At 41.1% G+C, this 9,936-nt stretch overlaps 1 long non-coding RNA gene across 1 annotated transcript in view; it reads left to right on the top strand.

The window, feature by feature from the left end:
* Positions 1-8,677, top strand: part of LOC109961833 (uncharacterized) — a 59,164-nt gene extending 50,487 nt beyond the window's left edge. Inside the window, exons 2-3 of the long non-coding RNA XR_002275180.1 lie at positions 7,882-8,114; positions 8,278-8,677. This is a non-coding gene — a long non-coding RNA (uncharacterized LOC109961833). The remainder of the gene's footprint in view (positions 1-7,881; positions 8,115-8,277) is intronic.
* Positions 8,678-9,936: the final 1,259 nt, after the last annotated feature.

The following is a 9,936-nucleotide window of genomic DNA, read 5'->3' as shown; positions in this document are numbered from 1 at the left end:
ATATGTATATGTACAACCAAAAAAAGATTTTGTATTGTATTAAGTGGGGTCAAATTATGGAATAATTTAAGTGTGGACATGAAAAACAGTACTAGAACTGAGGAGTTTAAATATAAATATAAATGTATGTGTCATTCAAGATATACGCAAGAATTAGAGATTTATTCGAGAAGGCATTAAGGAAACACTCTGTTTTAAGTTTTCTGTGTATTACTTGTTGGTGAAGAAGAGAATTTTACTATGTTTAGATACTGCTTGCAGCCACTGATGCATGAAATTTTTTGTATAAGATGATGTTCTGGGGTAGGACTGGATAAGTCTGACTTCTTCCTACTCCATTCAAACATGTGCTGGGTATAAGCAAACTGATTCTGGATTAGCAGTGGTTGGCTTTGTGTAATTATGTGTGTGTGTTGATGTCATTTGTTCTGCATGTTTGAAAGAATAAAATCAAATCAAAATCAAATCAAATCAAATCAACCCTTATCCTTTATATGGATGGAGATATTGCATTATGCAGTGGGGACCGGCTCATGTGGGGCTGAGCCAAAACAATGCAGTGTCCTATGGAAAAAGCCCAGAGTTGAGTGACCTTTTTCTGCAGTGTGAACACCACAATTCTGCTTTTTGCCTCCAGATCGTAATGACCACAGATAAAACAGTTGCTGCCATGTTAACTTTCCAAAGTTGAACAATCATGTCTGTGATTATTACAAACCACAGTGCTGTATTTTGGCATTTAATAAGTTTTCAACACATAAATCATTTGCACCAACAACACCCCCCCCCCCCCCAACACATCCAAAATGATGTTTTTGAAGGACATTGAAGAGGAAGTGATTGGGGTGGGGGTCCCATGGACCAATGACTGCTGTCAAAGGCACACCATGGGTCAATCACAGAGGTGTGGGGACCCATGTATTTGTTTGCGGAGGTTGGTACAAGAAGTACGCAGCTGGCCTTGAGACGTGTCGGTAATATTTTGTCCACCCCACTGTGTGTATCCAGTGCACATCTGCAGTTTATAATGCATATGTTTAGTTTCTTAACTCATAATGTTGATCTAGTACCTGTGTGCACATGAGAGTGCAACCTCCCATGCGATCGACCTCCCAAAGTCGACTACCCGCCCACTGTGTGTATATGTACACACATGCACACACAAAGTCTATATAGCGCATATATATATATATATATACACACCACCCAGCAAACCACCCACAAACTTGGCCAGAGGTTTAAACCAGGGTTTTCATTTTCCTCTAAAACCACTTCCTTGCCTGTCCCTTGCTCCTGGTGACGACATTCTCTTGGAATTCACTTCTTGTGCTGGTGGTGCACTCAGAGAAAGAGAGAGAGAGACTGATTGTGTTGTTCAGATTGCTCTGTGCTCTGCAGCCACTAACCAGGACCATTTGGTGTCTCCTTTCTCCACACTCTTTTCTTTACCCCTCTTATACTTTCTTTTGCACTTATTTTTTTTGTTTTTCCTTCACTTGGTATCTTTCCTGTCTGGGTTATGGAAGTTTTACATATTTGGTTTGAACTCAGGTTCTCTGTGAGCATAGGGGGTCCAGAGACTTGAGGCTGCCATTGGGGCTGTAAAGGGGTTGCTAAATTGTACTCTGGTGGAGTGTATCTGCTGAGATCTGAGTGTTGCTTATTTGCCATTGCATGTCTGTACAGTATGTGTGGACTGTGCATGTGTGATCAACATGCATTTGCATTTGTGAGTCTCTGTGCATGACAACTACTGTAAGTAGCTGACTGGGCTTGTGAGTGTCCAGTGGCTCCTGTGTGAGAGAGGCATGGGGGCCATGCTGCTGGGTCCTCTGTAGGCTTGTGAAGGGACAGCCTCTGCCTCCTTCCTAGACCCAAATGGATCTAGATTGATGGGGGAGGTGTTGCCTCTGCTCACTCATCCATCACACACTTTATTTGGGTTTTGGAGGAAAGGAAAAGTGGGGGAAAGACAGAATAAAGGAAAAAGACTTCCAAAAATATCAGAGTTGGCTGCTGGGGGGTGGAGGATGGAGAAGTTGAGTAAGGGGAGGCCCCTTGTCCTTGTCCTGCCTACCACTGTTCAACTGCCCCCCACCTCCTTTCAGTAGATGCTAGAAAAAAAGTCTTACCCTTGTGACCCCCTCCCATTCTCCAATCCTAGCACTGATAACAAAAGACAGATAAAGCCAAATGGGTGACAGATTTAGCAAAGATTAGTGAGCAGGTTTGTGATTTTCACAGCTTTTTTTTTTTTTGTCATGTGTGAGTGTGCATGGACATGTTTATATGTGACTGGTAAATGTGGGGTGCAGATTGTGGGATAGGATGGTTTGAAAGTCACTGGTAGTCTTTGTCTTCCATCCAGACTGGGCAGTGAGGCCAGATGAGGTTGCACTGCTGACAGAGAACGCAGTGGTTGGTATACCAGTCCTCCCACAGGATGATGGGATTTATACAGCAACCAAGGGTATAGCAACTCTGCCTGTAAACTCACTTTAGACTGATTTACCTACAGCATAGGTTGTGTACCCAGGATTTTTAAACAAGCTTTTTTATGATGGGTAAAATCATACAGATTTAACACTGATTGCATCAGAACATATGTCATAAGTATGTCAGTGTCACAAACAAGCCATGTACAGTACGTTGTTGGTAATTACCACCACACTTTAAAACTATAAACACTCCAAAATACTGGTCGAATTTGTGTACAAGACAGGCTAAAAGGCAGTTTTAATGGTTAGGCATCTTGTTGGCATGTAGTCTATGGGGAGTTTTACTTTTTAAATCAAAAACATATCAAGAGGATAGACATGGCTTCTATTTATACCTGGGCATCTGTACAGTACAGCATGTACAAACAAACAGTCAGTTCAGCTCTGGACTCTGAAATGCCTATAGGAAATTTGGACTACTCCAACAGGACTATCAAATAAAGCAATCACTGTTTCCTGTTATTTCTGCTGTCAAGTTTGGAGGTGGTTTGTATAGCTTATGTCAAACCACTGCTAGCAGAATAATAAATAATAAACAAACAAACAAAAGGAAATTATTACCTCCTGGAATTACATGTTGGCCTTTCTCTTACTTGTAGAGAAAATAATGCAGGTTCTTGACAAACCCGTTCTTTTGCTTTCTAAGAAGAATTTTACAGTTTTATATTGTTGATATTGAGATTACTTCACAGGAAATACACCAAATCAAGTTGTGCTTCACTATTTCTCATCATGATTTGTTTGCTTACTTAGTCATTTTGTTATATACCTGAATTAATTCAAAAGATTATTTTCTAAATAGAATTTGTTTTTGTTCCCAGTAAATCATTTTAAGTTGCACTGTTTCATGATGTAAAAATTTGAAAATGTGAGATTGGGGACAAGGAAAGGGGACAAGTTTAACTTATCCTTGAAGTTATGGGAGAATGTTTGTTTCCTCTGAGAAGCTTTTCCAACTGCAAACCTCATGGTGGAGCCCCCAGAGGCCCTATTTGAATCACAAATGTCTTTCGTTTCTCAATCGTTCACAGATTTTGGTCAGTTGAGGAATTTTGGGATCCATTAAAGCCTGGTGACAATGACTTTCACCCCCGGGGCCGCCACAGGGGTCCGCCCTCCTGCTGACCTCTTCATTGCTGTTATGTCCTTGCTCCAACAGTCCTGCTCCCAGGTTCTGATTGGTTCAACAAAGTAACCAAAAAACTCTCTGGGGTCAATGTCTCCTTTCTCTCTGTTGCTGTTTTCTTCCTTGCTGCCTTGTCCTGACTCAAGTTGGGGCTTATCAAAGACAATCCAGTTCTGTCATGTGGCCAAATCATTATGACACCCATTTAGCATGCTCATCAGAAGACAGTTATGAATATTCAAGATGGTGCCAGGGGCCAGTGAGAAGCAGAAAAAACAAATGAGAGTGACAGATAATGGAGGGTGTGTGTCCAGGAAAGTGGAAACTGAGATAAATTAAATGTGTACATGTGAGTGAACGAGCAAGAGAAAAAATAAATAAAAACACAACCGAAACTATGTACAGTATATGTAACATCAAAGTGCATAACTGTGAACAAAGTTTTAAGTTATTTGCAATATTTAATACCAATCAATGAAGATTAAAAATATAAAAGCATGTTAAAGAATGTGCAAATGTAAGGACTTGATTAGCCATGTTCAGACCAGAGTTTCACAGTTCAAGACAAATGCCACTGAAAACTATTTTATTTTATTTTGTTAATCTCACAAACAACTGATAAAGAGAGGAAAGAAATACATTACATACATAAGTTATGATATAATGAGTTAGATTTGCTGATTTTTCAGGTTGCAGCTAGAAAATTGGGTATCTGTAGAATGCACATTATGGCTACAAAGTAATATGATTGATGGAATATTGTTTAGAAAGGAAACAAGAGAGGACCCCAGATTAACCTCTGAGGGATACCACAGAAGAGGAGGCCAGTGAAGGCGGAATCTCCTTCAACCCCCAATTGTGTGGGGGTCTCACTGAGAGAACTGGTCAAAAATAGCTAAGAACACAGTGGATTTACACTCACCAGCCACTTTATTAGTTACACTTGTACAATTGTATGGAATTCAGTGCAACACTTCCGCTTTAACATCTGTGTTTATGAAACTCAAAATGTTTCAGTTTTTGGTGAAATTGTCATAAATGTATAAAAAGAGTAATCTAGTGCAGCCGAAAGAACATTTGCTTAGTACAAAAGAACAACCTGGGTTTAATATCATGGATGGCTGGATTGTACTTCATTCTCAATGGATCCACTAGGAAACCTAATAAAACCAAACAAAATAGAGAAGATTAAACATTCCAATATTTACAAGATATTGAGCTCATAAGACTGTACATCAGGAAAAATGGTCAACTAAAGTTGTGAACTATTCCCAGCTGCATGGTGTTGATTTGTTATAGTTTAGTATTGAGTATTTTGGCAGTGCTTATGAATCAAGGGCTTTTTATGTCCTTGATGCTTTTGTGCTGTTGACCACTGTTTTGTTATGAATATAGTGGATTTTGTGAGAACTGAGCCAGGAAGGAGTGAGTTTGTCTGAATGAGCCTGCCTGTTTCATTGACACTGATGTCAAAAATATCTAGGATCACATCCAGGCTGAGACAAGTGGTCATTTGGACTCTGAGAATGTGGCACCATTCCCAGCTTTGATCTTTCAGCGCTTAAAGATTGTAGATGGAGACAGGAAGGCTTATCAAGGGTATAGCATCTTTATAATTTGTAGATATTTGTGGACCCAGATGGTGTTTGTGTAGTTGTATGTTCATTATATTCACTGGTTGACATACTGTAGTGTGGTTACAGTTGAAGGAAGTATCTGAAGAAACTTTGAGATAAATTTGTGATGTAGCAGTCATTCATTTTCACATTTTGCTGCCGATATAGGCTTTTTCTGCCCTAAGACTAAACTGTTGTACAGATCAAAGCAGGTGCAGTTGTTTCCATTGTACTTAAACATATACTCAACTTTGTTGCATCAGTTCATCAATTTATTTTTGATTGAAGAAACAGGGAATCTATAAAGAAAACTTTATCAAAAACAGAATAATATGGAACAGTCCAAAGCAAGGCCAGTGTGTAGATGTGTAGTGCAGTGTATGTGGTTTCAGGACAGGGAGATTGGTCTGTTCCCCAGTGGTGTGTGAGAGACAAGAGAAGCAGGGCGTTGTGGGGTACATTTTCCTATAGCAAACCAAAAGAACTGTTTTTGCACAGCTGGTATCAGCCAGAGATTAATTGATGAGCACAAAACTAAGGTATTTTCTGTGGATAAACAGATGGTCTCAAATGAGCCTTGCTCCTGTGGTTAGCCTCTTTCTTGATTTCTGTACGTGTGTATATGTACAGTAAGGAACAGATTTGAACACCCTGCGATTTTGCAAGTTCTCCCACTAGAAATCATGGAGGGGTCTGAAACTCACATTGTAGGTGCATTCCCACTCTGAGAGACAGAATTAAAAAAAAAATTCAGGAAATCACATTGTATGATTTTTAAAGAATTTATTTGTCTTGCACTGCTGAACATAAGTATTTGAAGACCTGAGAAAATCAGTGTTAATATTTGGTACAGAAACCTTTGTTTGCAATTACAGAGGTCAAACGTTTCCTGTAGTTCTTGACCAGGTTTGCACACACTGCAACAGGGATTTTGGCCCACTCCTCCACACAGATCTCCTCTAGCTCTGTCAGGTTTCGGGGCTGTCGCTGAGCAACGCGGAGTTTAAGCTCCCTCCAAAGATGTTCTATTGGATTGAGGTCTGGAGACTGACCTGCAAAATCGCAGGGTGTTCAAATACTTCTGTTCCTCACTGCATAAACACCTGACAAATTAAAGGAAAAACCTGAATAAATGAGTGGTCTTTACCAGGACGACGGTGTCCCCATCCAGAGGGTATTTCACTGAGATAAATAGGGGTGCAGGCTTGGCCATCCACTCCTAAGTACTCAACCTTTAAAAAGACTATTTGACAACAGACAGACAACAGAAATGATCCTTCATAAATAGAAATTTTAAATCATTTCCACATATAGCACACAGCATGAATTACTGTGCACAGATATCTGCATCACCACACAAAAACACCAGTTTGCACCACCTGTAGGCTAAAATGTACTGTAGGTTTGTTTGTCTTCTCTCGTTGATACTTAAATTCTAGTCATGTTTCCTTCAAGAGATCTCTCTTCAACCCTGCAGACTGACAAGGAGGGTGTCTATCGAAAAACAGTCCCGTCCCATCTGTGTCACAGGCCAAATTTCTCATTACCGGCATTTTAATATTCTCTCTGTAGTATTGCTTATACTGCCTGCATCTGCCCTGTCCTATCTGCTGCATTCTCCCTGATGAGTCACAGAGGTTTTCAAAACATGCTGCCTAGTCTTTGGTGACAGTGGTAGAGATGATGGTTCTTATATAAAGTCAGAGTTGAGTTAAAGGAAGAACCTTTGTCCCTTTCAAACCCAGATCAATTTGTCACTTGTGGTTGAGCCATAAAGGTATGCAATGATGCTCCCTGAGAAATAAAAGTGGCAGTAGTTCATTTCAGGAAGCAACAACTTAACTCCATGCAGGTTTATTAAAGATGAGTCACAAAGAGCCCTCTGGTTCCTGCCCAGGATAATAAAAATGACTTTGGTGACTGTGTTGTAGTCTGCTGGGTTAGCATCAGTTAGTAATGAGATGAGAGGTGGAGGAGGATATGGAGGACAAGATCCCAGGATGAGTCACACCACAGCCCTTGACAGTTAGGGTGGTTTTTCCTGCAACCACACATCTGCCACATTATGCGCTATAGATCATGGTCTCTGTTTATGATCAGATGGCTGTTTATTGACGATTTTTGTCCAATTACCACAAAAAAGCTACTGAAAGTGGAGGTTTCTTAGACAAGCTTTGACCAGAACTGTCACAATGTTGCCAGTCCTATAAATCAGACTTGTAGATGAGCCTGATTTAGTCTAATATTGGATAAGGATGACCATGATGCACTCATTGACCCTGCACAGGCAGACAGATATATTCCAGCCAGACAAATGCTGCCCATCCCGTCAGCTTGCTAGCAAGGGCAGTGAGGTAGATAATTATTGGCAGCTTGGCAGTGCCATTGCCAATTCCAGGGGTGGGCTAGGCGCGGTGGGTTTGGCTAAGAAGGAGGAGATCACTGTGAGCATTAGGAGTCCAGAGGGTTGAGGGAACGAAGGGAATGTACACAGCGGCACTCACACTATCAAGGATGCCCAGGCTCAGATCACATACACACAGTAATAAAGAAATAAGACTTTAGCACAATGCATGGAGGAAATGTTTCTTGTCTACACACATTATCTGTGTTCTAAATTTGCTCTTTTTTTTAATCACAGTCATCCAGATGTTGAAATCCAACACCACTCAAAGTATTTATGAAGACAAGTGGACTCATACGATACAATGCAGAAAGAAGCAGCAACAAAATGCCTGCCCACCTGATGTGGCCTTACATAAGACCTCATGCTTGGATCAGCTTCTCTTGTGGCACACCTGAGTGATGTCATAAACATGGCTGAAATGACCAGCGAAGATCTGAGCCCACTTATGAGCAGTCCAAGCTTTCAATGTAAGTCATATGGCTTTATTTTTTTTAATGTATCATGTCCTGGGAATTGTAAACTGGTTACCATGTCCTGCCCCTTAGCAGCTCCTCTTGTGGTTGTTCAATTTTAAATGCCTGTAAGTTAAAATAACAGCTGTATGTTGATGTCCCTCTGTATTCATGTAAGTGTGTGCATGAAAAACCAGGAGAGAGAATCTGCAGTCAGACTCCACCTGAGCTCTATACCTGCTCTGGGTTTGTCTCGGGTGTTCATCAACTGAGGATGTGAGTTCCATCAGCCTGTGCTCACAAGAACATCTATCACTCCGATCAGTCAGAGTTGTTGTGAAGAGGCAAAGTGATCTGGCATAAGATCTGTCGCCAAGTCCTCCATATTTATGTCACCAAATTATTTGGTGGCCACTGAATTTGGGACCTCCCGTGGAGCTGTGGGAACTGTTGGCAGTTAATGTAAAGCCAGCTCCTCACTGTGAAACAATTTTTGTGATGCTTTGCTGCCATCGTCACCTGTAATACCCAACTGAAATGAAAACGTTTTTATGGAATAAAACGCAGTAGATTTACCATTTCTTACACCTAAAAGTAAGCTAATAAAGTAAGCCTTACAGTGTATTATTCTAATTCATTCATCAGTTTTATAAACCAGAAACATCAATACCCCAAAACCATAAAAAGTGTACTAGAGCAGGGGACCAAGTATTTCTTTCACCATTACAATGTCTGGTTTTTATAGCATGTTTCCACACTCCATATCCTCACAGTCATGGAACAGTATGTATGTCCAATAACAGCATCCCTAACACTGTCATAACTCAGTTCCCAATATAACTACTGCAGCTTGAATAAGGTGTTGGTGAGAACAGTGTGTCAGTGGTGGTAATGAAATACATCCAAATGGCCCCCTCTGGACATGATCATTAAAGTCCAGGTGTCCAAAGAAAAAGATTCAGCTATGGAAAACTCAGGCAGCATATGTCAGGATTTTGACACTGGAAGCAAACCCAGGGAACCCTGGTAAATGGAGGTATGCTGAAAACATGCAGGGCAGGAAACTAGAGGAATTATGGGAATGGATACCACCAGAGGCCTGAAAATGTGCTTTTTTTTTCATTTCATTTCAATACTAATTTTAGTCTGTTGACTCAGAGAATCTAAAATTCCAATTGCACCACATGCACTCCCATTCCTGAACCTTCAATGCCTCAGTGCTAAGCTTCCCACCATCCTTATATAGTGTTGGTGAGTAAACAGCCTATAGATGTAAACGAATTTCTCCCTTGTCAAAGTAGAGCTCACTTCCTGCCCGTGGCCTCAGGGAGGGTGCACACAATGACAAACACCACCCACATTAGCTCCCTAGCAGGCAGTGAGGCTGACAGGCATGGTGACATAGGGGTCATTTGTTTCTGTCAGAAGTGCAGAAATAGTCTCCCAGCTCCTCCTGGAGTGGACAAAGCAGGCATGCATTCATTGGCCTGCCATTGGGGTGTGGTGTGCTCTTGTTGTGATTACCTGCTTCTGCAGAGGAAGGGCTTTCTCTGAGGACCTATGGAAAAATGCTGCTGTCTGCCAAGTGCCATGATTAGCGCCCACAGAGGGCAAAAGTATCTGGACCAGCCGGGGGATTTCCACGGGCTCTAGCCTGAGCTGTAGTTATTACTGCTGACAGTAGAGCCACAATGCTCAGGGCCCACATTCCACTTTGGACTGGTATTACTCCCTTCAGTGTGTGGTGGGAGTCAAATCAGATGTTGACTTTACATATGGTTTGAATATTGTATAGTTAATGGCCTCAATTTTTCATTGAGTCATGTTATTTGATGTA

The sequence above is a fragment of the Monopterus albus genome, unplaced genomic scaffold, assembly GCF_001952655.1.
Source record: "Monopterus albus unplaced genomic scaffold, M_albus_1.0 scaffold59.1, whole genome shotgun sequence".
Taxonomy (NCBI): Eukaryota; Metazoa; Chordata; class Actinopteri; order Synbranchiformes; family Synbranchidae; genus Monopterus; species Monopterus albus.
This window is presented reverse-complemented; position numbering and strand designations above follow the sequence as displayed.